This window comes from Malurus melanocephalus, unplaced genomic scaffold, assembly GCF_030028575.1.
Source record: "Malurus melanocephalus ecotype Western Australia unplaced genomic scaffold, MMel_1.1 scaffold_6, whole genome shotgun sequence".
In the NCBI taxonomy this organism is placed as follows: Eukaryota; Metazoa; Chordata; class Aves; order Passeriformes; family Maluridae; genus Malurus; species Malurus melanocephalus.
The window spans coordinates 1045057-1065483 of NW_026623238.1; the positions used below are offsets into that span (position 1 = coordinate 1045057).

Sequence of the window (20427 nt, forward strand, 5' to 3'; positions counted from 1 at the left end):
TGGAAGGGAAATGGTTGGATATGGAAGAGAAGCAGGAGTGTTCAACGTGTTTGCAGCACATTCAGAGCAGGCCTGTTGTGTGAGATACAAGAGGTGAACCAAGCAGCAGGAGAAGAAGTTTGGGCTTGTGGTTGGCCTTGYGGCCGAGCTCTTCAGCTGCCAGAGCAGCTGCACAGGCAGCAGGGGCTGAGCTGGCTGTGAGGAGATGGGGAAGTAGACGGGCTCTGGTCAGTGCCCATCCCTCCCCCTTCCCTCCTTGCAGAGTTGTGTAGGGAGCTCTTTTGCTCAGAGGATGTTAGGACACAAGTGATGCCTCCMCTGAACCACAGAGAGGAACAGCTACCAGAGTTGCTGAAATAGGGACTGTTAGATGCTGTGAGAGCTTGCCGCACTTCTGGAACATTTTCTGCACCCCATCCTCTTTCACTGGAGCTCGATCTTTCTCTTTTCTGCATCTTACCACTCCCTGCAGTCCTTTCACTTCATTTTTGCTCCTGTCTGTTCTGGTTTATCTTCATCTCTCCTGACCTATTTCTCGTTAAATCTTTCCTTATCAGTCACTTGTTTCTTTTAGTTCCACACACCCAGCTTTATCTAAARCCTGTTAAGAAAAAAAAACCACGTGTGGACCTCCTCTGAAGTTGTTTCTATCACACAATTTGCTGACTGTGGTACTGCCTTTCGTCCAGCCTTTTCTCCATTTTTTGTTTTGGCTGTGAGAGCTCCAGGCAGATCTGACTGCAGCTCTGTGTGCACCRAGCCTGGCGAGAGCAAAGGCAGACACTCACAGTAGTTCTTAGGCACTGATGTTGCAAACAGAATTAACAGCAATTTGAGTGGATGCAATTGCCAATGTGAGCACAGACTTAAAATGCAGCTGTGGGAAAGTTAAATCTCCTGGTGTCTGATTGCTATCTGTAAAATAATACTTTTCTTCTAGGCTTTAAATGAGAATACATGGCTAAAAGTAAATTGTTTTTTTWAAATCTCTTTCACCATGAATAATAATCTGCGTGATTAACAAGAGAAATTAGGTATGCAGTTTTTGAGTAATAAATTTTAGGCTTACCTATCTACTTCTCAGATGTTACATGATTCTACAGTGTGATGCACTGATTTGTCACTCTTGTATCCACATGTGCACACAAACATATTCCCTTTCCAGTTCTGTTGCTGCTTCTCCTTTGGAGGATMCCACTGGAAAATTGCAAGAAAGAGGCATCTGAGAAAAAACTGTTGCAAGTTTAATATCCTCCCACGGACTTGTATCTTTTGTACCTGAGCAGGTGGGGAAAGAACAGCAGTGGCTACACATGTATGTACATATGTTCATAAAAGTAGTAAACTGGAAACAAGGCAATGGTGGGAGCTTGTTGCTGTTACATGAGCCACTCATACAATAGTAAAGATTCTCAGTTATGGAGAAGTGCAATGAGGGTATGGTAGTTTATGATATAATCATGCATAGCTCAAGGAAATATAATGGGTCTTCTTAATTATGGATCACAAATATATTTTGAGGTACTGTGATTAAAAGCAGTGTTGAAATATAATGCATTTCAACAGAACTGTTCTAATTTGCATGGTTGACTGGAAGACCTTTTGTGGCCAAATTAATTTTGCAATTCATTAAGTTAACAAATCCAGCACAGCAAAGCTCATGCATCACAAATTGCAATTTTCCAGTATGTTTTTGCAACAACATTATCTATTTTAGTTATTTACAGTGTTTAATGACTTCCTAGTTATTCTTTGTAGCACCTGTTTTAAGAAAGGMGATGAAAACTTATTCATAGAGGCTGAAAGGGGTCAAACATGTGGGAATGTTGGGCAGAGATGAAGTTAGGGGTCCCTTTCTTCTCTCACCTGCACGCTGGCTGCTTGCCACTGCTGTCTAACTCAGCCTATTGTCTCTTCTCAGAGGTACTGGAAAAGCCCCTGAAACCAGCACTGTGGCTTAATTAGGGACTATTTTAAAGAGAGACGTTGTTTGTATTGCATGGTGTGCAGAAGAGTGTGACTTGTTCTATGCTCTTACTCTAAATGCTTGATAGTGGCCAAATAATGGATGAAAAGATGTTTTCTTTGTAAAGCAGTGTTTACAAATTTGGAAATAAGGTCATTGTAAAGTAAAAGTAAAGATCTCTAGTGTTTGACAGAAGGTAAATTTGCTCAAATGAGACAGATAAGGTTTCAGATGACACAGCTTTCAAACACCAAATTGTCAAGCAGATGTTAGTATTGAACATGCTCGCTGCTATGTGAAAAAAACCCCAAACCAACAAACCTTACAAACAAGCAACTTGGTGAACAAGAAAGTCTCCTAAGCATTGTGATGTGACTGTCTTATGGTGGTGAAGGGTCTAGTGAAAACGTCCTATAAGGAGCAGCTGCAGGAACTGGGATTGTTTAGTCTGGAGAAAAAGGAGGCTCAGCGGAGACYTTATCACACTCTAAAAATATCTCAAAGGAGGTTGTAGTGAGGTGGGTGTCAATCTCTTCTCCCAAGTAAAAAGTGATAGGATAAGAAGAAATGGCCTAAAGTTACACCAGGGATTGGCTATTATGAAAAATTTCTTCACCAAATTGATTGTTAAGCATTGGAACAGGCTACCCAGGGAAGTGCTTGAGTCACCATCCCTGGTGGTATTTAAAAGATGTATACATATGGCWCTTAGGGACCTGGTTTAGCCGTGGACTTGGTAGTGTTAGGTTTATGGTTGGATTTACTGACCTTAAGGGTCTTTTCCAGCCTAACTGATTCCCTGATTCTATGTAGTTCCCCTTTTTTGGCCTGATGGATCTGAAATCTTCACCCTCAAGATTGTCAGGGGACCATGTGGATTTCCTTTGAGATTAGCACATATGATTATATCTTTTTTTTTAATGCCCAGCAGTGCAGCATTTCACCACTCCCTCTCACCAACAATCCTGGCAGTGCTGGATTTTGTATCTCCTGCTATTTCCGGCAGCTCAGGCATACACACTTTGCACGTGTGCCAAAGCCAATAGTTTTTGCTATTTCCAGTGTGTTGGTTGTTGACTTCATTTTCTCTCTGCTTAATACTTCACTGGCATTTGGCACTGAGGGCTTGCTGTACAGAGCGCATCTCCTTGTACAGAGCAGGTAGAACAGGCTGTTTAACCTGTCCTTCCTCATGCTGGACAGACATCTCTTTTCTGGAAGGGAATTCTCACCCTCTTCTGCTTCAATCAAGGCTCTGTGCTGATATATTACTCCTCCTTCCTCCCATAGGGAAGTTGGTGCTTCCCTCGCCATCGGGCTCAGCTTGGTGTTTGGTTGCCTTGTGGCTGTCACCTGAAGTCTAGTTGTCTTGACAAAAAACAAATCTTGTTCACAACCAATGCATGTATAAAATAGAAAATAGAGCACGCATGCCCACGCTAATAATTTCAAACATCAGGCTTAGCTAGCGCCTAAATCAAGGTAGGTCCAGTCTTAGTAAAGTTGTTAGGAGACAACATGTACAATCCATTTATGCTGCTGCCTATGTTTGTGCACCTCTTCCTCCACCAAGGGACCATCCAGCTGGCTCTCTCAGATAGTCTGTGGCTGCTGAGCCTCTCTTGTAAAGATCAGAATCTTGCAGTGGGTTGGTTTGGAAGGGACCGTTGTGGGTCATCGGGTCCAAATTCCCCGCTCAAGCTTGTGCCATCCTAAAGCACATCACACAAAATYGCATCCAGACAGTTCTTGATTATCTACAGTGAGGGAGACTCCATAAGCTCTCTGGACAGCCTGTGTCAGTCACCTGCATGGTAAAAAAGTTTTTCCTTATAGTGAGGGAGAAATTCCTCTGCATCAGTTTCTGCCCATTGCCTTTTGTCCTATTGCTGAGAAGAGCCGGGTCCATCCTCTTGGCACCCTCCCTTCAGACACAGACACAGATAGCCTTTGGTGTGGTCCCCACTCAGTCATCTCTCCTGTGTTGGAACAGACCCAGCTCCCCAAGCTTTTCCTTGTACTGGGGCCAGTATTACTTGTCAGATACCACCAGTCTCAGAAGACTTGAGAGAGATCTGTAACACTAGGAACAGGTATGAGTGTGCTTGTGACAGAGCTTAGGCATGCCATGCAGCCTGGACCACATCCTCTTCTGGGGAACACTGCAGAGAAGCTGGGATTTGCAAATCTAGCGCAACTCTACTTCTGCATCCCAGATTAACCTGCTGCAGCTCTCACCTTCTTTCTTGTTAGTACATCTGTTTATATTTTGGGGTGTGTGAAGGGGAACAGCCAGTATCTTGGTTTACAGTAGTGTGAGGAAAATCTATTTAAGTGTCTGAGGAAGGAACTGCTGGTTGCAGGTGTTCATGAGAGATGTGTTCCTCTTCAGCTCTGCGCCCCTGGAGGGGAATTCAGCAAAAAGGACCTGCATGTGGAGCACAGTCCCTGACTTCCCCAAAGCTATCTAAACACAGCACAAGTGCAGGTGGGCCCTGCTGTGCTGAGGGTGTGTCCCCCCAGAAGAAAAGAGGCTTAGATGATGTGTTCCCTTTATATATGTTAACCTGTGAATTTTTTACCCTTTTCTTTATACATAGTTTGTGCTGGATGTTTGTGGTTCAGATCTAAGGATTCTTTCCATTCTCAACTCATATACTGAAATTTTCAGGACAGTGAAAGGTCCTGAAAATAGGTAAATAATGAATGAATAACAGGGAGTAGTCCAGCATGGTTATCAYCTACAGACTGCTGGCTTCTGACTGGCTGTAATTTGTCCACTTTGACTTGATAAAATCCTTGAACCCATTTAGAAGTGTATGAATAATTCGCTAAAAATACTTTTTGTTGCTTTCTTGAAATTAGACATGCCACTAGTTCCCTGTGCAGATGATGTGTTTACTCTCATGCTTATGAGCAATGCATCAGGCATCACTCCTTTACATACTCACAGAAATGTTTTATCTCTAGTGAAATATGTCACCTTCTTTCTTGAGCTGAATGTTTCATTCCTCTTGCTCACAGATCTAATACCACAGTGAATTAAATGTATTGATGAATCAGGATTGAAATCTACAGTGAATATGATTGCTTAAAAATAATTCCACCAGACGCAGTTTGGAGATGTCATTTTCTGTGGGCACGTATGCTCTATGTATGGGTATATAAAGCAGCGTGTGGGAATGCAATGCTATTTTACTCGTAAATGGAGAGCAGAATTTTATTGGTCACAGTAAATATTTGTTCAGGGAAAAGGAGTGTAGGTGAGAACAATCCATATGAAAAGAAAGCAGGTTAGTACGCAGAACACTGAAAATATTGTTCAAGGACAGTTTATCCTTGTGGAAAATATGACCCCCTGTAAAGCTGCTGAGTCTGTTTGCAGATCTTTTCAAAATAGAGTCCTTGCATTTGCCATTTTAGTTTGTTTTGGCTGTTGGTGTCCAAACTACATTCCTAGCAAATTGCATGAAGTGCTTATTCCATTATTTCTATTGTTATGTTTCTCAGTAGAATGTGGTTATCTTTAGCTAGTGTCATGCTTTAGTACATTAGCACTAAAATGCACTGATGATATTGCAAAGAGAGTGTGAGGCAGCTGACATTGAACTGGTACCTTGTATTTGTCTCTGAAGATTCCTAAACCAGACGTTGCTTTCAGCTTAAAACGAAGAAAGAATATTTGCATTTCTTCATAACCTGGTCTCCTCTTGTGAAACTGTGACCTGTGCCAGTTCATATATGTTCTGCTCAAACTCTCTCCAGGTGCTGGGATGTGCTTGACTGGTCCTAACTGGTTTTTGGATGAGAGGTACTCTAATCTGCTCTGAATTTTATTTTGCATGGCTTCAGTTTTCACATAATGAGCCAGTTTTATCTGTCATGTGCACAGTTCTGCTTTCTTCACGTCCCAGTTCATAATTTTGTTACATGCCTTTTGTCCATAGAAAATAAAGGAATCACGGAACTGAAATTGAATTAGACTCAAAACGTGCTTGAGTTTCCTGTTTTTCTTGTATTAAAATACTTTTTCTATTGAGACCCATCATGCGGCAGTTTCCTAACCACAACCACAGGGACTACGAGAACACTGAGTTTTGCCACACGGCACAGGGGAAGGAGCAGATCTGGAAGCAGACTGGGGATGTGCTGGGCAGAGCAGTGCGGGGAGGACGCTGTCCTGCACTGGCAGCTGCCCTCCTGCTGCTGGACAAACGAGTTATTTTTGTCCTGGACACTGGCAATGACTAGGTTTGTGGTTCACCCCTTGTCCAAGTCAGATGTCATCCTCCTCTTTCATCCTCTTTCCCTGCTGTTTTTTCTGCTGCCCATTCTTTTCTCTCATCTCATATTTTTTTTCTATCCTGCTTCAGTCCTCCTTCTTTCACTCTGTCCTCATTTTTTCTCCTTTGTTAGCTAAACAGAACTACTGAAATGTAAAGCCTGACCTCTCCTAAAGGGGGAGGATGTCTTTTTAAATTATGCACCTGCCTAGATGTTTTCATCATGTAATTGCTACAGTCACTATTGGGAACACAGCCCCTTTAATACCACCACTAAAAGCCTTTTGATTTAAAAGGATGTCTCAGTTTTATGGCCTTTCTATGCTTCTGGTAGTATCTTTCTGCAAAGCCTWAGTGGAGAGACAAAAGAAAGCAACGCAAGACCTGCCTCCAGCAATATTTCCACAGCCCTGTTACTGGGGAGGTCTGCTCACACTGAGGTCACTGCTAGTAGAGCTCAGTGCTGAGTGAAAAATACATTTGAAAGTTACTTTATTGTAAGACTAACTGCTCTATCACAAAAACCAGCAACATTCCTGGGGTTGTGGGAATCAATTCTACTGCATTCCAACCTGGGATGTCCTTCTGACACATTTTTTTTCTGTGGAAACACTCATAAAGTTGGCCATGGTACTTGGAGATGAGTTAGACCCTTTTGATTACAGCTCTTTTGAATCCAGMCTCTCTCCTTCCTTTGTTCCAAGAAGGAGGTACTCTGTCTCTTCAGTCTTACATCCTTTAGTAAACTAAAGGATATTTTAGATATCTTGCTGTTTGTTTTGGATTAAGTGGTGCTGTTTAGGGAGTAATGTTCTTTTTGGTGTGAATGGGAGGAGTGGAATTTGTAGTTCCCATCTCAAGAAAATAGATACTTTCACAACAGATAAAGAAGTGATTTTTTTATATGTAGGAGAGGGAGGCCTGCTACAAGATCAGAATTTTGGAAACATCCCAGTTTAAGGCAGCTGTGATTTGGGCATTGATAAAACCCACTATTCTTAATTGTAATAAGAGAAACCCCAGCCCCCAACCCACTTCTCCCCCCCAAAAATGTGATGGWATTAAATTTGCAATGATTTTACTTGTATTGACAAATTATTTAATACAAATTAATCAGATCCTTAATTCAGACACTAATTTGATGATCCACCCAACACTAAAAGAAAGGCCGTTGACTATTTATCCATCATCTCATATAGAAAACAATCACACTATTATTGATTTGCATACTTTCTGAAGTCAACGATTAATACATACATGCCTTTCCTAAGTTTCAGGCCATCAGTAAAGCTTGGTGGTCTTCTTGCAYTAACATTTTGGTCTATTTTACTATGCATAGAAAAATAAAACTATGTTACACAATTAGGTAAAACACCCTTGTTGTGTTCAATACTCATTTTCTGAAGGTATCAAATGCAACCTTTAATTAGTATTTAATCTTTGGCCAGGTGTAGTTCCTTGAATAAGCCCTAATAATATTGCCAACTTCCAGTTTTCTTAGAGATATAGTTTTGAGTCTATTTGCTTGTTTGTGGTCATGTCTAGAATAAACTATTTCAGTGATAAACCTAAGAAAACCAGGAGGAGTATAATCTCCTAATAGCACACAGAAGTGTGGCCTGCCCTGGATATTTTAATGTGCTCTCTCTCCTTATTATATTTGCACCATGTCTTCCTTATTTACTTTTAATATGGGCTATCAGTTTGCTCCTTAAAAGCCTCAGCTCGAGGCTGTGCATGTTGACTGTACCTGTTGTTATGGAGGCCTTTTCTACCAGCACTGTCTTCCCCTGCTGTCAGATCTCCCCCCACCTATTCATTCCTCCTGCTTAGGGCCTGTTTGACACTGCTGTAATGATTCCCCTTGGGAGATGTACAATTGCATTTCTAAGTTCCTGCATGTCTCCTGCTTTTTAATGTTTGCTCCTGAGTCAGCACGCTCTGCATGACTGACTGGAATAGAGTGAAAATTTGAATAAATTTGATATCTGATCTCTGGATTATATTGCTGTTTGCTTGCAGAGAAGAAATGTGCCTCTGCAATGCTTCAGGAATCTTATATTCTCACATACAATTAGGCTGCAGCATTTTGGGTGCCTAGTATTTCTATTTCCTAATCTTAGTAGTACCTAACAATTTTTGTTAGAAGTAGCCTGATTTTCACCCAAGCTTTATAGTTAAATGCAATGGATATGTATTTTTTAATCATGAAGCAGCACTTTTGTTGGATAGTTCAGGTTGTGCTCCAAATTGCATTTGGTCATAAAATATGTGTCAGTGTGAAACTAGACTTGTATGCTGGCAGAACAATGATCTCATAGCTAGACTCTGGGGTAAAATTAGTTTTGGGCAAATTTACATTTTTAGAGGAAGGATGAATGCTTGTCCCCTGTGTCCTAAGAAAGGTTATTTCAGGGGATCTCTGGATTCCACAAATGTTTCTGGACTTCATAATCAAATTATTGCTTTCCTATAAATAGTTTGGGGGATTAATGTTTTTTCTGCTTCAGCCAGTCATGATGGGTTCAGCTACGCTGCACACACAAGCTTGAATCCTTACATTACGTGTTGGTAATTCTCATTCTGTCATATACTGTGGCAGAGAGTGATGCAATCTATCAGAACCTCTGAGCAATTATCTTCTTTTGGGCTGTATGTCTTTAGTAGTCCGGGTAGCAATTACCCAATCTGAATATTTGGCAAGTAGTTTGTAATTCCTGTGGAGAAAGCATATGCAAGCCTGGCTCTGACCTGATTAACTTTYTTAGTTCCTTGACTTTACCATGCTGTACTGCACACCTAAGGGGAGCTAGCATGTTCCCAGGTACTTGTGTCCTGAACAACATCAGTGAATGCTAATCATCCCTTCTGGATTTGGTGCTCCCTTTCATCTTGGGCTGGCTACATCCCAGGTGGGTGCAGCTTCTGGCAGCATGCCCTACAACGTGGGTGTTGCTCTCAGAACAGAAGTAGAGGACTGCCAGATGTCCAGTGTCACCTGCCTGAAGGAAATTTTCCTTCCAAATCTCTRTGTGGATTGTTTCACCAGGTGACTGCGCTTGTTGTGGTCTGCCGATGTGACCATGTGACAAAATGCACTGCTGGCTTCCGTGTTCAAGGGAAGTGGAATTTAACTTGCTCAGTTGTATTTTGCAGCTGCAAAGAAGGAAAAAAATAGAAGTAAGAGTTCAGTACAGGATGGACCAGCATGTGTCTTATTTCCTGCATTCTGGCAGCACACTTAGGGAGGAGGGACRCAGCACCCTGGCAGTGACTATGGGCCAAATTTTCATGAGTTCAAGAGCAGTCAAGAGTATAAAGAAACCTCAAGTATTAGGATGGTTTTAATCCCTAGGTGACCAAAAGACCTTGTATACAGAAGGCTGTTCAGTTCAAGCAAATCATGTTCATTTCACGGTGCTCCTTTCTCCTGCTTTCCAGGGGTGCTTGTAGATGGTCTCACAGTTTTCTAACTGTCTCCAATATTTTTTGGACAAGCTTATCCTGTTCATGTTTGCATGTTGTCAGACTTGGGTGAGATAGAAACATTGCTTGAGGGCTAATTTCCTGCAGCATCACCTTCTCATTCAAGGCTCCAAACTTCTCGCACAAAAATATATCCATCGTCACTAATATGAAAGGTCTGTGATGGTTCAGTATGTTCCTTTCCTCAGCCAATCACATCTGTCTGATGTGTCCAATAGAAGGACTGGTTATTCTTGACTCATCAAATGAGATAGCTTATGTTATTTTGAGTTGGGCTGTCAAAGATGGCCCTTGACAAGACTTGAACTTGTTCTCCCTGAGCTTAGTGGGGTGGTTTAACTTCTCATCTCTAGACAATAAATCTGGTAGTCAGAGGCACAGCAAGGAGGTACAAGGAAGTTCTTTTAATCTTCACGCAACTTCATGGGTGAGGTCAAGTTCTTACCCTATGATTCACCAGCAGATTTCGTCAGGTTTAAGAGGTGAACATCGGCTCCCTCATGCTTCTTTGTCAGTTCCCACATATCAGCATTCCTCTCCATCATGGCATAAGGCAAATGGATGTGACTCACACTTGACAGGTTTCAGGTAAAGCAGAAATCAGAACATAAGAGATTTAAAGGTTGTGACAGTGTTACAAGTGGTGGGTCACTTTTCTCCATAGGGAATCTGCTTAACTGCCTCAGAATGTTCCAGAAAAGAGCAAAAAAGAAGGATAATAAGGAAAGGAAAAGGCGGTCCCATTTTTTGTCATTACTACACAAAGCTGAGCTGCCAGGTTAGTTAAGATCTGCAGGGAGATTGTGGTTAGTGCTRGTGGTTGACAGGGCGCCACTGCATTCCTTGCAGTGAGACTGAGGCCAGCACCATTACACACCATGAACTCTGAGGGGTCACCAGTAGCACAGATTGCCAACAGGGCAGGAAAACACAACAGAGTTGTTGATACCTAGAAAAGGTAAGCTTTAGTGACAGTCTCACTGTTCTCTCCACAGCCATGACCATCCCTGGAATATTAAAGTGTCAGCATGCCTGTCTGCAGTCTTCTCTGTCTGTAATAGAACGGTTGTTGTCAAAAGTAGAAGAATGAGAATATTTGTGGGGTTTTATGGTTTGGCATTGGTCTTTTCTTTTTTTTTTTCTTCTTTTTTTTTTTCCTTTAAACTATAAATTTCCTCAGTTCCTTTCTTCCTTGTCTTTAGCAACAGGCTGTGGGTCATTAGAATCAATAACTCAGATCTCTCTCATGCCACACCTAAACTAAATTGTCAATAGGAGGTGTTGTAGAAGATTCACACATCATTCCAGCAACTGTAATATCTGTTGGGAAATGCAAAAACACCAGGTGCATAGCTCCTGGATAGAGTTTCCATTTACTTTACCTGGGGCTTTTCTGTAACATGCAGCAATGTACGTCACATGCAAAAAAAAAGTAGGTGGAAGGTTCTTTCCAAACCACATTGACTGAAAGAATGTACGTGTAAGGTAAGCTGCATGCTGACATGCTYGTGTGTTCTGCAGAGGAAAGGGTTACCTTGTCAAGGAAGTCTTCCTGGTGCAGGTGTGCATCTTAGCAGATTCATTCAGAGACTGAGAGACGAGAACGAGCCCTCCCTCAGCTGACATGTACAAACAGCGTTGTACCCATTTGTCTCCTAGGACATTTGCTAGCTGTCTCGTTAATCTTTTACTCCGAGTCAGACATATGTATTGATGGGAAAACAAACCATAGACCACAGACCCCCTGCCTTGCATTCCTCACCTCCTCAGAATAACACTCACCATAGAAGCATGCAGACAGCACCAATATCTCAGTGGATTTCTAGCTGCATTTCCTTGCTTTTCTAAAGCACCTCTTCTGCTGCTGAACTCATAAGCCCTTCTTCTTATTATTTATACTGTTGAGTAACCACATATGCCCTGCAGTCCATCACACACATCCCCTTCCTCATTTGCATTTTGCAGGTATATGATTCCTTCTGTATCTCTGAAGATAAGGTGGCTGAGAAACTGGGACTGGAATTTCTTCCTTTTAACACTAGGTCACAGGGTGCTTTATGCACCTCATGCTGACCTTCTGGAGGCTTTAAAAGCACCATTAATTTTACTTTCTTCTAACAGAGCAACAAAAATTCAGCATCTGATCCTCAGCTGGTTGAATTGTTTTTAACTTTTTAAAGAGGGAATAAGAAATTTGTGAGCCAGAGCCAGTAGCAGMGTATAGAAAGGGAAGTAATTTCAGGAACAGAAATATCTGTAAAGTTTAATCTCCAGTTATCTTGCCTCTGACTTCATCATCATCTGATCCCAACAGACTTTGTGAGCTAAACAGAGTCAGGTTAGCTCAGTACTTAAATAAAAGAGCCTGGAGGTGTTGTCTTGGTGGTGTTAAATAGTGATCTTCTATCTTACCCAAGCAAGCAGATTCTTTTGCATCTTGCATCATTGCATTATCTGAGCCTTTCTTGCATGTTTGCCTTCAAGCTTGCTGGGCTGATAGGTTGGGATTCATGGCAAAGKTTTTCCAGTGCTAATTTTATTCTTAATATTACTTCTTTTCTCCAGCAAAGCTATGCATATTCACATGTTGCATCTCATTTTAAGTGAGCTCAGAACTTCTTTAAATAATAATTATTTGGAAAGGAAGAATACCCTCCAATTCCTGTAAGATTATTGTTTATAAATATTTGTACTTTGCCTCTCTGTATATGAAAATTACCAAAGCAGAACAAGGATATATTTTCTGTTTTCTTTCATCTTAGAGTTATGCTTTGTACTGCATGACATGGGATTGACCTTCATGGGACTGGATCCAGTCAGAATTCATATCTCACTCAAACCCACATTTGTACATTGTTTAGGGTGTTTGGTCAGGAAGTTTTAGCCAGTCTGTTTCAGATAATCCTTCTAATGTTCAGTCTCAGTTAAATCCACAGRACCTCTAGTAAGCTCTGTAATCACTTCTTCAAGTGAGAATGTGTTCTTCAGTAGGAATTTAGATTTGATAAGTCACATCTCTCCATTTCATTCTTTCCTAAACAGTTTTTAGTTTCTAGGTTTCCTTTAAAAAAAAAAAAAAAAAAATCTCAAAAAACTCTCTAGCACAAGGATGCTGGGATCATAGCTGGTTTTGTAATACAAATTACCACTTAAAAGTAAAATAATAAATACTCTTCTCCAAGAGGTAGTCAGAGGTTTGTAATAGCTAGTTCAGTTGATAGCYCAGGAAAGGGAAGTTTTGGAAGCCAAAGTTGGTGATAATGGTGTGATCTTTGCTGCATTGCTCTGCTARGTCCTTCAACACTGAAGTAAAAGCAAATACTTCCAGCTGTAATTCAGTTGCCAGTCCTGCACCATCCTTGATGTCTGGTCTATCATCCCCCCTGATGGAAGTCTGTCACAAAGCCACCTCCTGCTGTGGTGGTAGCAATATTAGGGCACTAGTAGGAAATAGCCTTTGTGTAGAGYACTTGGAGATACACAGTTAAATTATGAAGTTGTTATTATTAGAGATATAATAATACGAGTCTGTAATAATACGGGACAGGTTGGAGTTTATAARCCCGTCCTGAAAATTACATCAGTCTGTCTCTAACGCTGGGTTCACTGAAGACGTTGAAGTTCAACATGTAGGTTAAAGTGAAAATTGYATTCAATGTTGGCTTTTGTATAGACTAATTTGTTGGCTGGAAAGCAGTAAAGCTAAAGAGAAGGCTGAAAAGCCAGTGAAAGTGCTGTGGCAACTCACTGTAAATTTCTAAGTCCCTGGTGGAGAGACTACATCCAATTGCTGTTACTTGTCATACACTTAGATCAATGGGTAATTCTTTAGGGAGTGGCATCATTGTTTTSCTCTGAATTGTGTTCATGGTTGGTCTGTGACCGTGCCTCCTGGGCTGAAAGATATTACAATAGAGATGGATCCTCTCCACCTTTGCAAGTGAATTGAGAAGGCCAGGTCTGGCTGCTGCGCCTTGGGTGAGCTGTGGGAGCAAATCCCATGCCTTCCTCCGTGTTAGCCTGCTTGCGGAGGTGCTGGAATGCAAAGGAGATGAAGTGCCAGTGCATCTGCCAGCCTGTCCTGCCTGGCTGGGTTGCATTGTTCTTCTCTTAATTTCAACCAGTATTTCATTCAGGGACAGTAATGCAAAACGTAGCATCCTGAATGATTTCTTGCTCTCTTACTCGGCCTCCACGCCCTCGTTGGGSTCAGTATCCTCCAGATATCCACAGCCTACCAGGCTCTCCTGCCTTCCCCTGCCGTTCCCCCGGCAGCCCGCTGTCCTTTAGCCAGGTTACACATATTTTTTCAATCCCGGTTGTTCATGGTCTCTGAGCACAAGGCTTAGCGGAGCGCYGTGCTGCCAGCGCTGCGAGACGCCCCAAAGGGAGCCTGGCTGTGGCTGTGCTCTTTTCACACCTCGGCGCAGATGGACCCCGCTCCCCTCCCCGGAGCCCCACGGGCGCCCTGCCCACCCTTGGCCTCTGCTGTCAGAACGACTTTGGCAACTGCCACTGCTGGATTGCATCACCGTGCATGGCTCCCAGGTGGCTGCAGCTTTCAAACTCGCCTATCGGCCTGTCTATCTGCTATTAGCTTCTTATCTTGCCTGTCTATCTGGGGTATCGGCTTCTGGGCTGCTTTTGCAGCTTTAATTGCAGCTTGGGCACGGCAGCACTGGGAAGTGGGTGCTAGGTCAGCAGACATAAATCCCGTGGTTTTTCAGGACCACACTTGTATGGCACTGCAGGAAATGGGGGTTCAGCAGGCTGACGAACACGGGAAGTAAAGCAAGTGCAGCATCTACTTACGTGCCTTAGAAACTGCTCAGGGAAGGGAGCAGCACTGCTGGCTGGCACCCTCGGGGAGACGCCGGCTTCCCCCCTGTGATTTATAAGGGGTTTGCAGCGGGGTAGGGCCAAATAGGGCCGGCAGGCAGCAGCTCATAGAGTTATGTGGGATTAGTGAGGAGCAGACAGAGGCAGCGCAGGACCGGGCAGGGGAGCTGCTCGTGGGACGGCTCAGCCACAGAGGCAGCTGGCACCGGAGTGCTGATAAGGAGGAGAAACAGATGGCCACGCAAGCCCTTACACATGCCTTCCTGGTAGGCCTGCTGAAGGCTGGTCCACATCCCTTATTCCCCAAACAAAAATACAGCTTTTCCTTCCCCTTGTTTGAAGATTTCATGTGGCTCATTAAAGTTTACTGCCATAAACATGCTCCTGCAGTCTTAGCCCAGGTACATTGCTGCCGCTTATGAACGACACAGGATCAGTCCCATTTGTGCCTCTACCATGCTGTTGTGACATGGTTGTAGAACCCTTTCTTTAGTGCTGGAAGTGTGCAATTTAAAGAAAATTGGGGAAAGGACAAAAGAAGGACAGATGGTAATTACGTAAAATACCCCAAAACCAGTTCCAGAATTTGCCTTGATACCAAGGGGAGCATGCAGCAACTCCTAGGTGTGCAGAAGGTGGCATGACAGACTGCTAAGTGGAATTGGTTTAAGATGTATTCCATATTGCAGAGGTAAGAGTGGTGTGGTGGGATGTGGCAGTTGCTGTGGAAGCCTTTTGGCTGTATGGCAGAGAGAGAATACAGGGCAGAAGGTGAAGAGAGCCCAGGTAGTGCCTGGGTACAGGAGGCAAAGCTCCAGCATTTGGTATCCTCTCCCTGCTGCTGTTCATTGCTTGCAGGCTCATGTTATGCAGCTCTGTCTATTCTCCATTACTACAGAGCCACCATGGGGATGAGGTTTGGAAAAAGCACAGAATGTTTCTAGTAGTGCAGATGTTTTCAATGAATTCACCCTTCAGAACTGAAAGCGAAGGAGGCCTGGAAGGGGAAGAGTGTTTGTAGTGAAAAATATTCGGCTCATCCATATGTAGACCCAATGTGAGCCTGGAAGACACTGAGTGCTCCCTGTGAAGTGACAAGTGCCCTCAGTCTTCACTGAAGTTCTGCTGAAGGCAGTGGGTATGTCTGCATAGCAGTGGCAGCAATGACTGCTTTTTGGCTGGGTAAATTAGCCTTTGTGGCTGCGCTTCGGCTCCTACAGTATGCACGCTTCAGTATCTCTTTAGAGGCTTGTCTGATGAAAAGGGAAAACATTCAGCATCTTGCCAGATCAGGGCCTGGATTCTGAAATGTTTTTGTAGGTTAAAATGAGAATGCATATGCATGGGCTTGTTTTCAGGCGAGCTGAGCACTTGTAGCTTACAGAGTTGTGTGTAAATTTTASATGTTCTGAGTCTCAAGAAATTAGTCTCAAAACATTTTTTCTTCTGATGCTATCCTTATTGCCCTTACCTCCACCTCCTCTGCTGTTATATAGTATTTTAGCTATGTAACTACTATTTAAAGCATTTATGATACCATTTGCTTGGGAAATAGTATAAATCTGCTCTATACTATTTAGGAGTTTGTACTGCTGCTCAGCAATGTAAACCCCTGAGTGACTTCCACGTAAAATCAATTGGCAATAGTGAAATCTAGTGGAAGGGCTGTGAATGCCACTCAAAATAAGACTCCCTTTCCTCCACAATGGCCCCGTCTCAGCCAGTGAACTGGAATCTAGCCTGTTTCACTCACCATGAAATATTTGGGTACAAATTTACTCTCTTAACATCTTACAAAAAAAGGCCCCATGACCCAGTCCCCACAACCTTCACATTTTAGAGAAGTGATAGAGATGGCAAATTCGTGTGAGGACCCTTGCCACTGTAGTATCTGAAATGGYAGCCGAATTGAATAGAGTATCATTAATTGTAATCTTACATGAAYAGGCTTTCTACTGTTACAATAATCCTGGAAATATTTAAAAAGATGCTGATGTACATCCAGAAAGGTGGGTATGGTTTTAGGTCTATCTGTACTTTTGATGCTCTCCCTCCTTATCCCCACATCTGTTTCCAAGAATGTCATACCTGGAAAGAATCATTTCAAATTAATTCAATTTGTTACAAAGCAGCCTAAGCTTCATCCCTCACAGGGGCCACTCAATCATATTACTGCTCCTGTGAAACTCCTAATGGGACACAAAACAAGTAAAAGTAGATTCAGGTGATCTCACATATTAAACATACTAATTAAATCTGGCAGCAAAATGACTTTGTGAATTTCCTTTAATCCTGTTTTTAAATTAGGCCATATGTATTTTGGCTGTAGATTTTATGTGCTCTCTTTCCACAAACTTCCCCTTAACCATGTTCTGTGGCCAATTCAGATCCAATTGTTTGAAAATCAGTCTTAGGTGATAACTCTGCATCATTACATATGAAGTGTCTAAWTCTGCTTTCAAATCGACCTGTTCCTTTGAAAAACTCAGTGAATATCTCACAYGAGAGGTTCAAAGTGAAACCGATCTGACTGTCCCTGTTAAAACTGAAAATGTGCTGGATCTTTGTGTTTTATGAGAAGTGTTTCCTAGAGGAAAACTAGCTTTAGGGAAGTGGGGATGCTTGCTTTAAATCAGCAGTAGTTTTCACTTTGCCACTTTATAGCATTGCCTGTGGGGAATATGATCTTATTTATATGTTTGCAGTGACATGCTGACTAACAAGAGTAACAAGGGACAYCCTGACTAACAAGGGCTTCTTCTTGAAGTCCTCTTCTGCACAGTCTTGGTATTTAATCCATGTTGYAATAAGTTTGGTTTGCTGTTCAAGGAAATCTATATTATTAGCCAAAATGTTAGTGGTCAGTATCTACTTGAATAAATATTCAGCCCTGATAGGTGCACTCCTGTGTTGTGCACGATTTAACTTCACAAAGCCAAGGCTTCAGGTGCTTATTGGCACCCAGGATACATTCAGGTGGTACCTGAATGGACTCTTTTAGGGGATGGGAGGAAATTCTCTGTTACTTTTGGGGCCCAGAATATGGGTGACACTTTCATGTCTCATTCTTCCTGTGGTACACTATGCTTTTTATCTATTTCAGGTGGGGTGTGGGGGTGTGRGTGTGACTTTGAAAATGTTCACAGTGTTCAGAGGCCATTCTGGGCAGAACATCTATTTATATGATCTTGGAGGGACTGGACTTGGTGAGCTAGGTGGCCCWGCTCGTCCTCATTGTATGCTGCGCTCTCCTGACTGCACCAGTGACACACTGTGCAATAAATAATACAATCTGCAGTAGCGCTGCTTTCATGCAATAGCTATGGCAGCAAAATTCTTTTCTGGAGCCAAAAGTGGGTGTAACCTGTTACAGCTCTGTCAAGTTACACAGGACTCGGTCATTTCACTGCAGCAGCAAATTTGGCCGTTTTTGTTCTATCAAGAACTAGTGGATGGGAAATTTACCTTGATGTACACACAGACACAGCAGTGCCCACCCAGAGAACATACCAGGATGGACTCACCAGAGCTCCTGTTTGCTGGGATGACAATCTGCTCTGTCAGAGTGTGTGAGCTCAGGTCTCTTGATCTCTGTGCACTTAGTGGCTCCTCCACTGGACAGTAATGTTGGAAAGCAAGGAAAAGCTGCCAGTGATACTCGTGTTTGTGGGTGTGCAGACGTGCACATAGTGCAGAGAAAATAAGTGGCACTGTTGAATAAACGTCCTATCTGCAGAGGTGTGAGGTAGTCGCATTACTCAGAAGTGTGTTGAAATGATTGATGCTAAAAATGTTATACCACTGTACTTCACAMAGTGCACATTAAAGGAAAGCCAAGTCAGGGCATATTAAATTTTATTGAGAGTGGGTTTTGCAACTTTTTAAGAGGCCATGTGCCATGCTTCCTTTTTTAGGATCCAACTACCAAAATTAAAACCAGTAAATCTTTCTAAAAATAATCTGAGAAAAACTTTCCCTATGAGAAAATGAAGCATGTTAATGTCCTTGTGTGCCTTGATTTTCCATTAAAATGTTGCCTTGTTGGAAAGCACAGTCTATTCCCCTTGCATGATACCAAACTCCACATATCACCTCTGCACCTTGTTGCCAGTGGTGTGGAACTGGATGTTCCCAGTYCTGGCGCCGGAGCCAGTAACATTCCCAGCCATGGGAGGACACTTCCCACTAATGGAGGCAGAAGACCCTGACTACAACAGACTGCCTGAAGAAGGGAACAGGATTTGGACCACCAGATCTGGGGAAGATGTAGTGGTGGGAAGATGAAGGATTTAAAAGTCAATCAGATACAAATTTATTGCATGGGTTTTAATGAGCAATGCGTGCTTTGTGGGCATAGCTGTGCACATACTCACTGTTTGCATTCAGTGAGCAAAGACACGTGTGAAAGGTGTTTGCATAACATGAATGGGAAGTAGGTAGGGTTGTTCTTTCTCACAGCCATTCTCTTTCTGTCTATATAGATAAAATTTACATTTATTGCAAAATATTATGTACTCAGACTGTGGCATATGTTAGGCTCACTATTTCACTATTGTATGTTGAATTCTTGGGGAGAGATGGAGAGGCAGTAAAAATAAGCAGCATCCTGGGGAGGTGATAATTTCCAGTTAAAGGGGCATATAGTTTGCATAAGCAATAAAGAAAGAGATTATCTTATTGATTCTGGAGAATTTCTGGTGCGTGTACTTGGAGGCAGAAACAGAAGCACTATTCAGATATTTTAAGACTGTGCCTTTGTGTCTTCCTCCACATCTAGAAAGYGCCCTGCCCAATTTGTGCAACCCTAGTTTAAAGAGAAGAGTAGTGACCATTTCTGTGTGATTGAGTCTGTTTGGTGAGGCCAGGTAGTGGTGAATGTGGAGGGAAGCTCCTTTGCTGCTGCTAGCTAGAACCAAAATGTGAAGACATGGGTGAAAAGGGCAACCCTGTGTGAACTCAAATAGCATTCCCATTTCTTAACATCTCTCAGCCTAGATAAAATCGTGGGATGTGTACTGTAAGTGCAGGTGGGAAGCTTAATGCTTTCTGGAAAAAGTAATGAGTGAAGGCTTCAGCAAAAACCAGAACAGCCCTTCCTCCCGTCAGCCCACTCTGCCCAAATGAGCTTTTTCTCTGCAACTATTGGCAGTATTAAATAATCTTCATCTAAAACATCTCTTGTTACAGCCCTTATTGTATTGGCAGTAAGTGCCTAACAAGCCAGTGCTGTACTAATAATTCTGTGCTGATAAAAACCCAGTCAAAGGCTTTTTTAAATGCACCCTGAAATGCTTCCTTGCAGTGCTAAAAGCAGTTTACAGGAGATGTTGAAAACTCAGTGCAAGGTGTAGACACCATGTGTTTACTTTTTAAGACTGGGGTAACGCCTAGGAAAATCTTTGCTTTCGAAATGTTTCAGAGGACCAAATGCACTGCTGTGTGCTCATGCAAGTTCCAGCAGAGCAAAGGGGGTTGGACCTGTTTCCACCAGGAGCTGGTGAAATCACAATCAAACCTCGATGTGTCTTTCTGCTGTCAGTGGGACATGTGCTGTGAACTGCTCTAGGAGCTAGAGTCAGGCCYCCACAGCGGCCAGGGCTTCTCAGGGATCCCTTTTTGCTCATCTGTGCCACTTCTGCCCATTTCAAAAACCGTGGCCAATTAGCTGTAAAAACAGATGTGCCTGTGATATTTCYCTTCCTCTAAAGGTTACAGGCCAGATTGTTCTTGGTGCTTGCATGGCAAAAAGGCAGGAGGTAGAAAAGCGGAATAGAGGGGAAGAAACAAGAAACCTTTGCTGGTGTATTTGCATACCTATTGAGACACAAATATCGGGAATGAAGAGGAATCAGG

At 42.6% G+C, this 20427-nt stretch overlaps 1 long non-coding RNA gene across 2 annotated transcripts in view; it reads left to right on the top strand.

Annotated features, from left to right (window-relative positions):
- The window catches only part of LOC130576744 (uncharacterized), a 210895-nt gene that overhangs the window by 37966 nt on the left and 152502 nt on the right, over positions 1–20427 (top strand). The window contains exon 1 of one of the 2 annotated variants that reach the window (XR_008965705.1): positions 10621–10693. The exons of the other annotated variant lie outside the window; for it this stretch is intronic. This is a non-coding gene — a long non-coding RNA (uncharacterized LOC130576744). Of the gene's footprint in view, positions 1–10620; positions 10694–20427 lie in introns of those variants that run through there. 2 annotated transcript variants of the gene reach the window in all.